Genomic DNA, 10878 nt, shown 5'->3' with positions numbered 1-10878 from the left:
CAAATAACCATTATAGTATCAATTTGGTCAAAGAACTGCTTTGCAACACAGATTACCAAAATCAAACAAGTTAACAGGTAAACACTTACATTTTCCTAAAGGTTTTTTAAGTTTTATGAAAATATTAGGGATGTAGGCTTTATAGCAATTTCTCATTGGACTATGGATGTTCGGATTTCAATGATTCATTTTAAACATGTGAGATATAATTTTTATATGCAGATATGCAATATCCTTTATTGTATCAATTTGGTCAAAGATTTTTTTCCAACACAGATTACCAAAATTGAACAAGTTAACAGGTAAATACTTACCTTTTCCAAAAGGATACCTTTTACTATGCACCAAAAACCTAAAAAAACTATAACTATGTGTACATCATGCACATCATTGTTTATGTTGTATTTATTTTCCTATGGGAATTACATTTAGAAATGTACATTCTTTACAACATTGTCATCCATTGAATTCATGCAGAGTTTGAAGATTTCAAATTGTGACAAAATGAAAGACTCGACCACGAAGGGACTCAAACCCTCAATCTTCAGATCCGAAGTCAGACGCCTTATCCATTAGGCCATGCGGTCATCTATATAGAAGTTATCGAACCTGTGGAAGGTGTGGTAAAAGTAACCTCAAGTATAACATTCAAAATTTAGAAGTTTTTTCTAGATATATGTTTTGGAAAAACTTGCATATGAATTACAAAATGAAATCCAACATATTTTAGTGATTTATGTTGTGTGAACATTACAAAGTATACCTTTCACATAGCCTAGATTTTGTAAAATCCTTAACTTAGCTGAGAAATAACTTAACTTTTCTATAGGCATGCTATAAAGTTTTATAAAAAGATTTAGGGATCTAGGCATTAGAGCAATTTCTCATTGAGCTATGGCTGTTCTGATTTCACTGATTCATTCTAAACATGTGAGATGTATTTTTTATATGCAGATATGCAAATAACCATTATAGTATCAATTTGGTCAATGAATTGCTTTGCAACACAGATTACCAAAATCAAACAAGTTAACAGGTAAACACTGACATTTTCCTAAAGGTTTTTTAAGTTTTATGAAAATATTAGGGATGTAGGCTTTATAGCAATTTCTCATTGGACTATGGATGTTCGGATTTCAATGATTCATTTTAAACATGTGAGAAATAATTTTTATATGCAGATATGTAATATCCTTTATTGTATCAATTTGGTCAAAGATTTTTTTCCAACACAGATTACCAAAATTGAACAAGTTAACAGGTAAATACTTACCTTTTCCAAAAGGATACCTTTTACTATGCACCAAAAACCTAAAAAAACTATCACTATGTGTACATCATGCACATCATTGTTTATGTTGTATTTATTTTCCTATGGGAATTACATTTAGAAATGTACATTCTTTACAACATGGTCATCCATTGAATTCATGCAGAGTTTGAAGATTGCAAATTGTGACAAAATGAAAGACTCGACCACGAAGGGACTCGACCCCTCAATCTTCTGATCCGAAGTCAGATGCCTTATCCATTAGGCCACGCGGTCATCTTTATAGAAGTTGTCGAACCTGTGGAAGGTGTGGTAAAAGTAACCTCAAGTATAACATTCAAAATTTAGAAGTTTTTTCTAGATATATGTTTTGGAAAAACTTGCATATTAATTACAAAATGAAATCCAACATATTTTAGTGATTTATGTTGAGTGAACATTACAAAGTATACCTTTCACATAGCCTAGATTTTGTAAAATCCTTAACTTAGCTGAGAAATAACTTAACTTTTCTATAGGCATGCTATAAAGTTTTATACAAAGATTAGCGATGTAGGCATTAGAGCAATTTCTCATTGAACTATGGGTGTTCTGATTTCACTGATTCCTTCTAAACATGTGAGATGTATTTTTTATATGCAGATATGCAAATAACCATTATAGTATCAATTTGGTCAAAGAACTGCTTTGCAACACAGATTACCAAAATCAAACAAGTTAACAGGTAAACACTTACATTTTCCTAAAGGTTTTTTAAGTTTTATGAAAATATTAGGGATGTAGGCTTTATAGCAATTTCTCATTGGACTATGGATGTTCGGATTTCAATGATTCATTTTAAACATGTGAGATATAATTTTTATATGCAGATATGCAATATCCTTTATTGTATCAATTTGGTCAAAGATTTTTTTCCAACACAGATTACCAAAATTGAACAAGTTAACAGGTAAATACTTACCTTTTCCAATAGGATACCTTTTACTATGCACCAAAAACCTAAAAAAACTATAACTATGTGTACATCATGCACATCATTGTTTATGTTGTATTTATTTTCCTATGGGAATTACATTTAGAAATGTACATTCTTTACAACATTGTCATCCATTGAATTCATGCAGAGTTTGAAGATTTCAAATTGTGACAAAATGAAAGACTCGACCACGAAGGGACTCGAACCCTCAATCTTCTGATCCGAAGTCAGACGCCTTATCCATTAGGCCACGCAGTCATCTTTATAGAAGTTGTTGAACCTGTGGAAGGTGTGGTAATAGTAACCTTAAGTATAACATTCAAAATTTTGAAGTTTTTTCTAGATATATGTTTTGGAAAAACTTGCTTATGAATTACAAAATGAAATCCAACATATTTTAGTGATTTATGTTGAGTGTACATTGCAAAGTATACCTTTCACATAGCCTAGATTTTGTAAAATCCTTAACTTAGCTGAGAAATAACTTAACTTTTCTATAGGCATGCTATAAAGTTTTATAAAAAGATTAGGGATGTAGGCATAAGAGCAATTTCTCATTGAGCTATGGCTGTTCTGATTTCACTGATTCCTTCTAAACATGTGAGATGTATTTTTTATATGCAGATATGCAAATAACCATTATAGTATCAATTTGGTCAAAGAATTGTTTTGCAACACAGATTACCAAAATCAAACAAGTTAACAGGTAAACACTGACATTTTCCTAAAGGTTTTTTAAGTTTTATGAAAATATTAGGGATGTAGGCTTTATAGCAATTTCTCATTGGACTATGGATGTTTGGATTTCAATGATTCATTTTAAACATGTGAGATATAATTTTTATATGCAGATATGCAAATATCCTTTATTGTATCAATTTGGTCAAAGATTTTTTTCCAACACAGATTACCAAAATTGAACAAGTTAACAGGTAAATACTTACATTTTCCAAAAGGATACCTTTTACTATGCACCAAAAACCTAAAAAACCTATAACTATGTGTAAATCATGCACATCATTGTTTACGTTGTATTTATTTTCCTATGGGAATTACATTTAGAAATGTACATTCTTTAAAACATTGTCATCCATTGAATTCATGCAGAGTTTGAAGATTTCAAATAGTGACAAAAAGAATGACTTGACCACGAAGGGACACGAACCCTCAATCTTCTGATCAGAAGTCAGACGCCTCATCCATTATGCCACGCTGTCATCTATGTTGAAATTGTCAAACCTGTGGAAGGTGTGGTAATAGTAACCTCAAGTATAACATTCAAAATTTAGAAGCTTTTTCTAGAGGTATTTTTTGGAAAAACTTGCATATGAATTACAAAATGAAATACAACATATTTTAGTGATTTATGTTGAGTGAACATTACAAAGTATACCTTTCACATAGCCTAGATTTTGTAAAATCCTTAACTTATCTGAGAAATAACTTAACTTTTCTATAGGCATGCTATAAAGTTTTATAAAAAGATTAGGGATGTAGGCATTAGAGCAATTTCTCATTGAACTATGGGTGTTCTGATTTCACTGATTCCTTCTAAACATGTGAGATGTATTTTTTATATGCAGATATGCAAATAACCATTATAGTATCAATTTGGTCAAAGAACTGCTTTGCAACACAGATTACCAAAATCAAACAAGTTAACAGGTAAACACTTACATTTTCCTAAAGGTTTTTTAAGTTTTATGAAAATATTAGGGATGTAGGCTTTATTGCAATTTCTCATTGGACTATGGATGTTCGGATTTCAATGATTCATTTTAAACATGTGAGATATAATTTTTATATGCAGATATGCAAATATCCTTTATTGTATCAATTTGGTAAAAGATTTTTTTCCAACACAGATTACCAAAATTGAACAAGTTAACAGGTAAATACTTACCTTTTCCAAAAGGATACCTTTTACTATGCACCAAAAACCTAAAAAAACTATAACTATGTGTACATCATGCACATCATTGTTTATGTTGTATTTATTTTCCTATGGGAATTACATTAAGAAATGTACATTCTTTACAACATTGTCATCCATTGAATTCATGCAGAGTTTGAAGATTTCAAATTGTGACAAAATGAAAGACTCGACCACGAAGGGACTCGAACCCTCAATCTTCTGATCCAAAGTCAGACGCCTTATCCATTAGGCCACGCAGTCATCTTTATAGAAGTTGTTGAACCTGTGGAAGGTGTGGAAATAGTAACCTCAAGTATAACATTCAAAATTTAGAAGTTTTTTCTAGATATATGTTTTGGAAAAACTTGCATATGAATTACAAAATGAAATCCAACATATTTTAGTGATTTATGTTGAGTGAACATTACAAAGTATACCTTTCACATAGCCTAGATTTTGTAAAATCCTTAACTTAGCTGAGAAATAACTTAACTTTTCTATAGGCATGCTATAAAGTTTTATAAAAAGATTAGGGATGTAGGCATAAGAGCAATTTCTCATTGAGCTATGGCTGTTCTGATTTCACTGATTCCTTCTAAACATGTGAGATGTATTTTTTATATGCAGATATGCAAATAATCATTATAGTATCAATTTGGTCAAAGAATTGTTTTGCAACACAGATTACCAAAATCAAACAAGTTAACAGGTAAACACTGACATTTTCCTAAAGGTTTTTTAAGTTTTATGAAAATATTAGGGATGTAGGCTTTATAGCAATTTCTCATTGGACTATGGATGTTCGGATTTCAATGATTCATTTGAAACATGTGAGATATAATTTTTATATGCAGATATGCAAATATCCTTTATTGTATCAATTTGGTCAAAGATTTTTTTCCAACACAGATTACCAAAATTGAACAAGTTAACAGGTAAATACTTACATTTTCCAAAAGGATACCTTTTACTATGCACCAAAAACCTAAAAAACCTATAACTATGTGTACATCATGCACATCATTGTTTACGTTGTATTTATTTTCCTATGGGAATTACATTTAGAAATGTACATTCTTTAAAACATTGTCATCCATTGAATTCATGCAGAGTTTGAAGATTTCAAATAGTGACAAAAAGAATGACTTGACCACGAAGGGACACGAACCCTCAATCTTCTGATCAGAAGTCAGACGCCTCATCCATTATGCCACGCTGTCATCTATGTTGAAATTGTCAAACCTGTGGAAGGTGTGGTAATAGTAACCTCAAGTATAACATTCAAAATTTAGAAGCTTTTTCTAGAGGTATGTTTTGGAAAAACTTGCATATGAATTACAAAATGAAATCCAACATATTTTAGTGATTTATGTTGAGTGAACATTACAAAGTATACCTTTCACATAGCCTAGATTTTGTAAAATCCTTAACTTAGCTGAGAAATAACTTAACTTTTCTATAGGCATGCTATAAAGTTTTATAAAAAGATTAGGGATGTAGGCATTAGAGCAATTTCTCATTGAACTATGGGTGTTCTGATTTCACTGATTCCTTCTAAACATGTGAGATGTATTTTTTATATGCAGATATGCAAATAACCATTATAGTATCAATTTGGTCAAAGAACTGCTTTGCAACACAGATTACCAAAATCAAACAAGTTAACAGGTAAACACTTACATTTTCCTTAAGGTTTTTTAAGTTTTATGAAAATATTAGGGATGTAGGCTTTATTGCAATTTCTCATTGGACTATGGATGTTCGGATTTCAATGATTCATTTTAAACATGTGAGATATAATTTTTATATGCAGATATGCAAATATCCTTTATTGTATCAATTTGGTCAAAGATTTTTTTCCAACACAGATTACCAAAATTGAACAAGTTAACAGGTAAATACTTACCTTTTCCAAAAGGATACCTTTTATTTTGCACCAAAAACCTAAAAAAACTATAACTATGTGTACATCATGCACATCATTGTTTATGTTGTATTTATTTTCCTATGGGAATTACATTTAGAAATGTACATTCTTTACGACATTGTCATCCATTGAATTCATGCAGAGTTTGAAGATTTCAAATTGTGACAAAATGAAAGACTCGACCACGAAGGGACTCGAACCCTCAATCTTCTGATCCGAAGTCAGACGCCTTACCCATTAGGCCACGCAGTCATCTTAATAGAAGTTGTTGAACCTGTGGAAGGTGTGGAAATAGTAACCTCAAGTATAACATTCAAAATTTAGAAGTTTTTTCTAGATATATGTTTTGGAAAAACTTGCATATGAATTACAAAATGAAATCCAACATATTTTAGTGATTTATGTTGAGTGAACATTACAAAGTATACCTTTCACATAGCCTAGATTTTGTAAAATCCTTAACTTAGCTGAGAAATAACTTAACTTTTCTATAGGCATGCTATAAAGTTTTATAAAAAGATTAGGGATGTAGGCATAAGAGCAATTTCTCATTGAGCTATGGCTGTTCTGATTTCACTGATTCCTTCTAAACATGTGAGATGTATTTTTTATATGCAGATATGCAAATAACCATTATAGTATCAATTTGGTCAAAGAATTGTTTTGCAACACAGATTACCAAAATCAAACAAGTTAACAGGTAAACACTGACATTTTCCTAAAGGTTTTTTAAGTTTTATGAAAATATTAGGGATGTAGGCTTTATAGCAGTTTCTCATTGGACTATGGATGTTCGGATTTCAATGATTCATTTTAAACATGTGAGATATAATTTTTATATGCAGATATGCAAATATCCTTTATTGTATCAATTTGGTCAAAGATTTTTTTCCAACACAGATTACCAAAATTGAACAAGTTAACAGGTAAATACTTACATTTTCAAAAGGATACCTTTTACTATGCACCAAAAACCTAAAAAACCTATAACTATGTGTACATCATGCACATCATTGTTTACGTTGTATTTATTTTCCTATGGGAATTACATTTAGAAATGTACATTCTTTAAAACATTGTCATCCATTGAATTCATGCAGAGTTTGAAGATTTCAAATAGTGACAAAAAGAATGACTTGACCACGAAGGGACACGAACCCTCAATCTTCTGATCAGAAGTCAGACGCCTCATCCATTATGCCACGTTGTCATCTATGTTGAAATTGTCAAACCTGTGGAAGGTGTGGTAATAGTAACCTCAAGTATAACATTAAAAATTTAGAAGTTTTTTCTAGATATATGTTTTGGAAAAACTTGCATATGAATTACAAAATGAAATCCAACATATTTTAGTGATTTATGTTGAGTGAACATTACAAAGTATACCTTTCACATAGCCTCGATATTGTAAAATCCTTAACTTAGCTGAGAAATAACTTAACTTTTCTATAGGCATGCTATAAAGTTTTATAAAAAGATTAGGGATGTAGGCATTAGAGCAAATTTTCATTGAGCTATGGCTGTTCTGATTTCACTGATTCCTTTTAAACATGTGAGATGTATTTTTTATATGCAGATTTGCAAATAACCATTATAGTATCAATTTGGTCAAAGAATTGCTTTGCAACACAGATTACCAAAATCAAACAAGTTAACAGGTAAACACTGACATTTTTCTAAAGGTTTTTTAAGTTTTATGAAAATATTAGGGATGTAGGCTTTATAGCAATTTCTCATTGGACTATGGATGTTCGGATTTCAATGATTCATTTTAAACATGTGAGATATAATTTTTATATGCAGATATTTAATATCCTTTATTGTATCAATTTGGTCAAAGATTTTTTTCCAACACAGATTACCAAAATTGAACAAGTTAACAGGTAAATACTTACCTTTTCCAAAAGGATACCTTTTACTATGCACCAAAAACCTAAAAAAACTATAACTATGTGTACATCATGCACATCATTGTTTATGTTGTATTTATTTTCCTATGGGAATTACATTTAGAAATGTACATTCTTTACAACATTGTCATCCATTGAATTCATGCAGAGTTTGAAGATTTCAAATTGTGACAAAATGAAAGACTCGACCACGAAGAGGCTCGAACCCTCAATCTTCTGATCCGAAGTCAGACGGCTTATCCATTAGGCCACGCGGTCATCTTTATAGAAGTTGTCGAACCTGTGGAAGGTGTGGTAATAGTAACCTCAAGTATAACATTCAAAATTTAGAAGTTTTTTCTAGATATATGTTTTGGAAAAACTTGCATATGAATTACAAAATGAAATCCAACATATTTTAGTGATTTATGTTGAGTGAACATTACAAAGTATACCTTTCACATAGCCTAGATTTTGCAAAATCCTTAACTTAGCTGAGAAATAACTTAACTTTTCTATAGGCATGCTATAAAGTTTTATAAAAAGATTAGGGATGTAGGCATTAGAGCAATTTTTCATTGAGCTATGGCTGTTCTGATTTCACTGATTCCTTCTAAACATGTGAGATGTATTTTTTATATGCAGATATGCAAATAACCATTATAGTATCAATTTGGTCAAAGAATTGCTTTGCAACACAGATTACCAAAATCAAACAAGTTAACAGGTAAACACTGACATTTTCCTAAAGGTTTTTTAAGTTTTATGAAAATATTAGGGATGTAGGCTTTATAGCAATTTCTCATTGGACTTTGGATGTTCGGATTTCAATGATTCATTTTAAACATGTGAGATATAATTTTTATATGCAGATATTTAATATCCTTTATTGTATCAATTTGGTCAAAGATTTTTTTCCAACACAGATTACCAAAATTGAACAAGTTAACAGGTAAATACTTACCTTTTCCAAAAGGATACCTTTTACTATGCACCAAAAACCTAAAAAAACTATAACTATGTGTACATCATGCACATCATTGTTTATGTTGTATTTATTTTCCTATGGGAATTACATTTAGAAATGTACATTCTTTACAACATTGTCATCCATTGAATTCATGCAGAGTTTGAAGATTTCAAATTGTGACAAAATGAAAGACTCGACCACGAAGGGACTTGAACCCTCAATCTTCAGATTCAAAGTCAGACGCCTTATCCATTAGGCCACGCAGTCATCTTTATAGAAGTTGTCGAACCTGTGGAAGGTGTGGTAATAGTAACCTCAAGTATAACATTCAAAATTTAGACGCTTTTTCTAGAGGTATGTTTTGGAAAAACTTGCATATGAATTACAAAATGAAATCCAACATATTTTAGTGATTTATGTTGAGTGAACATTACAAAGTATACCTTTCACATAGCCTAGATTTTGTAAAATCCTTAACTTAGCTGAGAAATAACTTAACTTTTCTACAGGCATGCTATAAAGTTTTATAAAAAGATTAGGGATGTAGGCATTAGAGCAATTTCTCATTGAACTATGGGTGTTCTGATTTCACTGATTCCTTCTAAACATGTGAGATGTATTTTTTATATGCAGATATGCAAATAACCATTATAGTATCAATTTGGTCAAAGAACTGCTTTGCAACACAGATTACCAAAATCAAACAAGTTAACAGGTAAACACTTACATTTTCCTAAAGGTTTTTTAAGTTTTATGAAAATATTAGGGATGTAGGCTTTATAGCAATTTCTCATTGGACTATGGATGTTCGGATTTCAATGATTCATTTTAAACATGTGAGATATAATTTTTATATGCAGATATGCAATATCCTTTATTGTATCAATTTGGTCAAAGATTTTTTTCCAACACAGATTACCAAAATTGAACAAGTTAACAGGTAAATACTTACCTTTTCCAAAAGGATACCTTTTACTATGCACCAAAAACCTAAAAAAACTATCACTATGTGTACATCATGCACATCATTGTTTATGTTGTATTTATTTTCCTATGGGAATTACATTTAGAAATGTACATTCTTTACAACATTGTCATCCATTGAATTCATGCAGAGTTTGAAGATTTCAAATTGTGACAAAATGAAAGACTCGACCACGAAGGGACTCGAACCCTCAATCTTCTGATCCGAAGTCAGACGCCTTATCCATTAGGCCACGCAGTCATCTTTATAGAATTTGTCGAACCTGTGGAAGGTGTGGTAATAGTAACATCAAGTATAACATTCAAAATTTAGAAGTTTTTTCTAGATATATGTTTTGGCAAAACTTGCATATGAATTACAAAATGAAATCCAACATATTTTAGTGATTTATGTTGAGTGAACATTACAAAGTATACCTTTCACATAGCCTAGATTTTGTAAAATCCTTAACTTAGCTGAGAAATAACTTAACTTTTCTACAGGCATGCTATAAAGTTTTATAAAAAGATTAGGGATGTAGGCATTAGAGCAATTTCTCATTGAACTATGGGTGTTCTGATTTCACTGATTCCTTCTAAACATGTGAGATGTATTTTTTATATGCAGATATGCAAATAACCATTATAGTATCAATTTGGTCAAAGAACTGCTTTGCAACACAGATTACCAAAATCAAACAAGTTAACAGGTAAACACTTACATTTTCCTAAAGGTTTTTTAAGTTTTATGAAAATATTAGGGATGTAGGCTTTATAGCAATTTCTCATTGGACTATGGATGTTCGGATTTCAATGATTCATTTTAAACATGTGAGATATAATTTTTATATGCAGATATGCAATATCCTTTATTGTATCAATTTGGTCAAAGATTTTTTTCCAACACAGATTACCAAAATTGAACAAGTTAACAGGTAAATACTTACCTTTTCCAAAAGGATACCTTT

General features: G+C 30.7%; 6 non-coding genes across 6 annotated transcripts; all 6 read right to left on the bottom strand.

The window, feature by feature from the left end:
• Positions 1 to 1473: 1473 nt before the first annotated feature.
• Positions 1474 to 1546, bottom strand: TRNAR-UCG (transfer RNA arginine (anticodon UCG)). The gene has a single exon. It is a non-coding gene; the product is annotated as a tRNA-Arg (tRNA).
• An 885-nt stretch (positions 1547 to 2431) lies between these two features.
• Positions 2432 to 2504, bottom strand: TRNAR-UCG (transfer RNA arginine (anticodon UCG)). Its single transcript has one exon. It is a non-coding gene; the product is annotated as a tRNA-Arg (tRNA).
• Positions 2505 to 4349: 1845 nt separating this feature from the next.
• On the bottom strand, positions 4350 to 4422 carry TRNAQ-UUG (transfer RNA glutamine (anticodon UUG)). The gene has a single exon. It is a non-coding gene; the product is annotated as a tRNA-Gln (tRNA).
• A 1845-nt stretch (positions 4423 to 6267) lies between these two features.
• TRNAR-UCG (transfer RNA arginine (anticodon UCG)) lies at positions 6268 to 6340 on the bottom strand. The gene has a single exon. It is a non-coding gene; the product is annotated as a tRNA-Arg (tRNA).
• A 2801-nt stretch (positions 6341 to 9141) lies between these two features.
• On the bottom strand, positions 9142 to 9214 carry TRNAQ-UUG (transfer RNA glutamine (anticodon UUG)). The gene has a single exon. It is a non-coding gene; the product is annotated as a tRNA-Gln (tRNA).
• Positions 9215 to 10099: 885 nt separating this feature from the next.
• Positions 10100 to 10172, bottom strand: TRNAR-UCG (transfer RNA arginine (anticodon UCG)). Its single transcript has one exon. It is a non-coding gene; the product is annotated as a tRNA-Arg (tRNA).
• Positions 10173 to 10878: the final 706 nt, after the last annotated feature.

This window comes from Taudactylus pleione, unplaced genomic scaffold (assembly GCF_031769625.1).
Source record: "Taudactylus pleione unplaced genomic scaffold, aTauple2 ptg000612l, whole genome shotgun sequence".
Lineage (NCBI taxonomy): Eukaryota > Metazoa > Chordata > Amphibia > Anura > Myobatrachidae > Taudactylus > Taudactylus pleione.
This window is presented reverse-complemented; position numbering and strand designations above follow the sequence as displayed.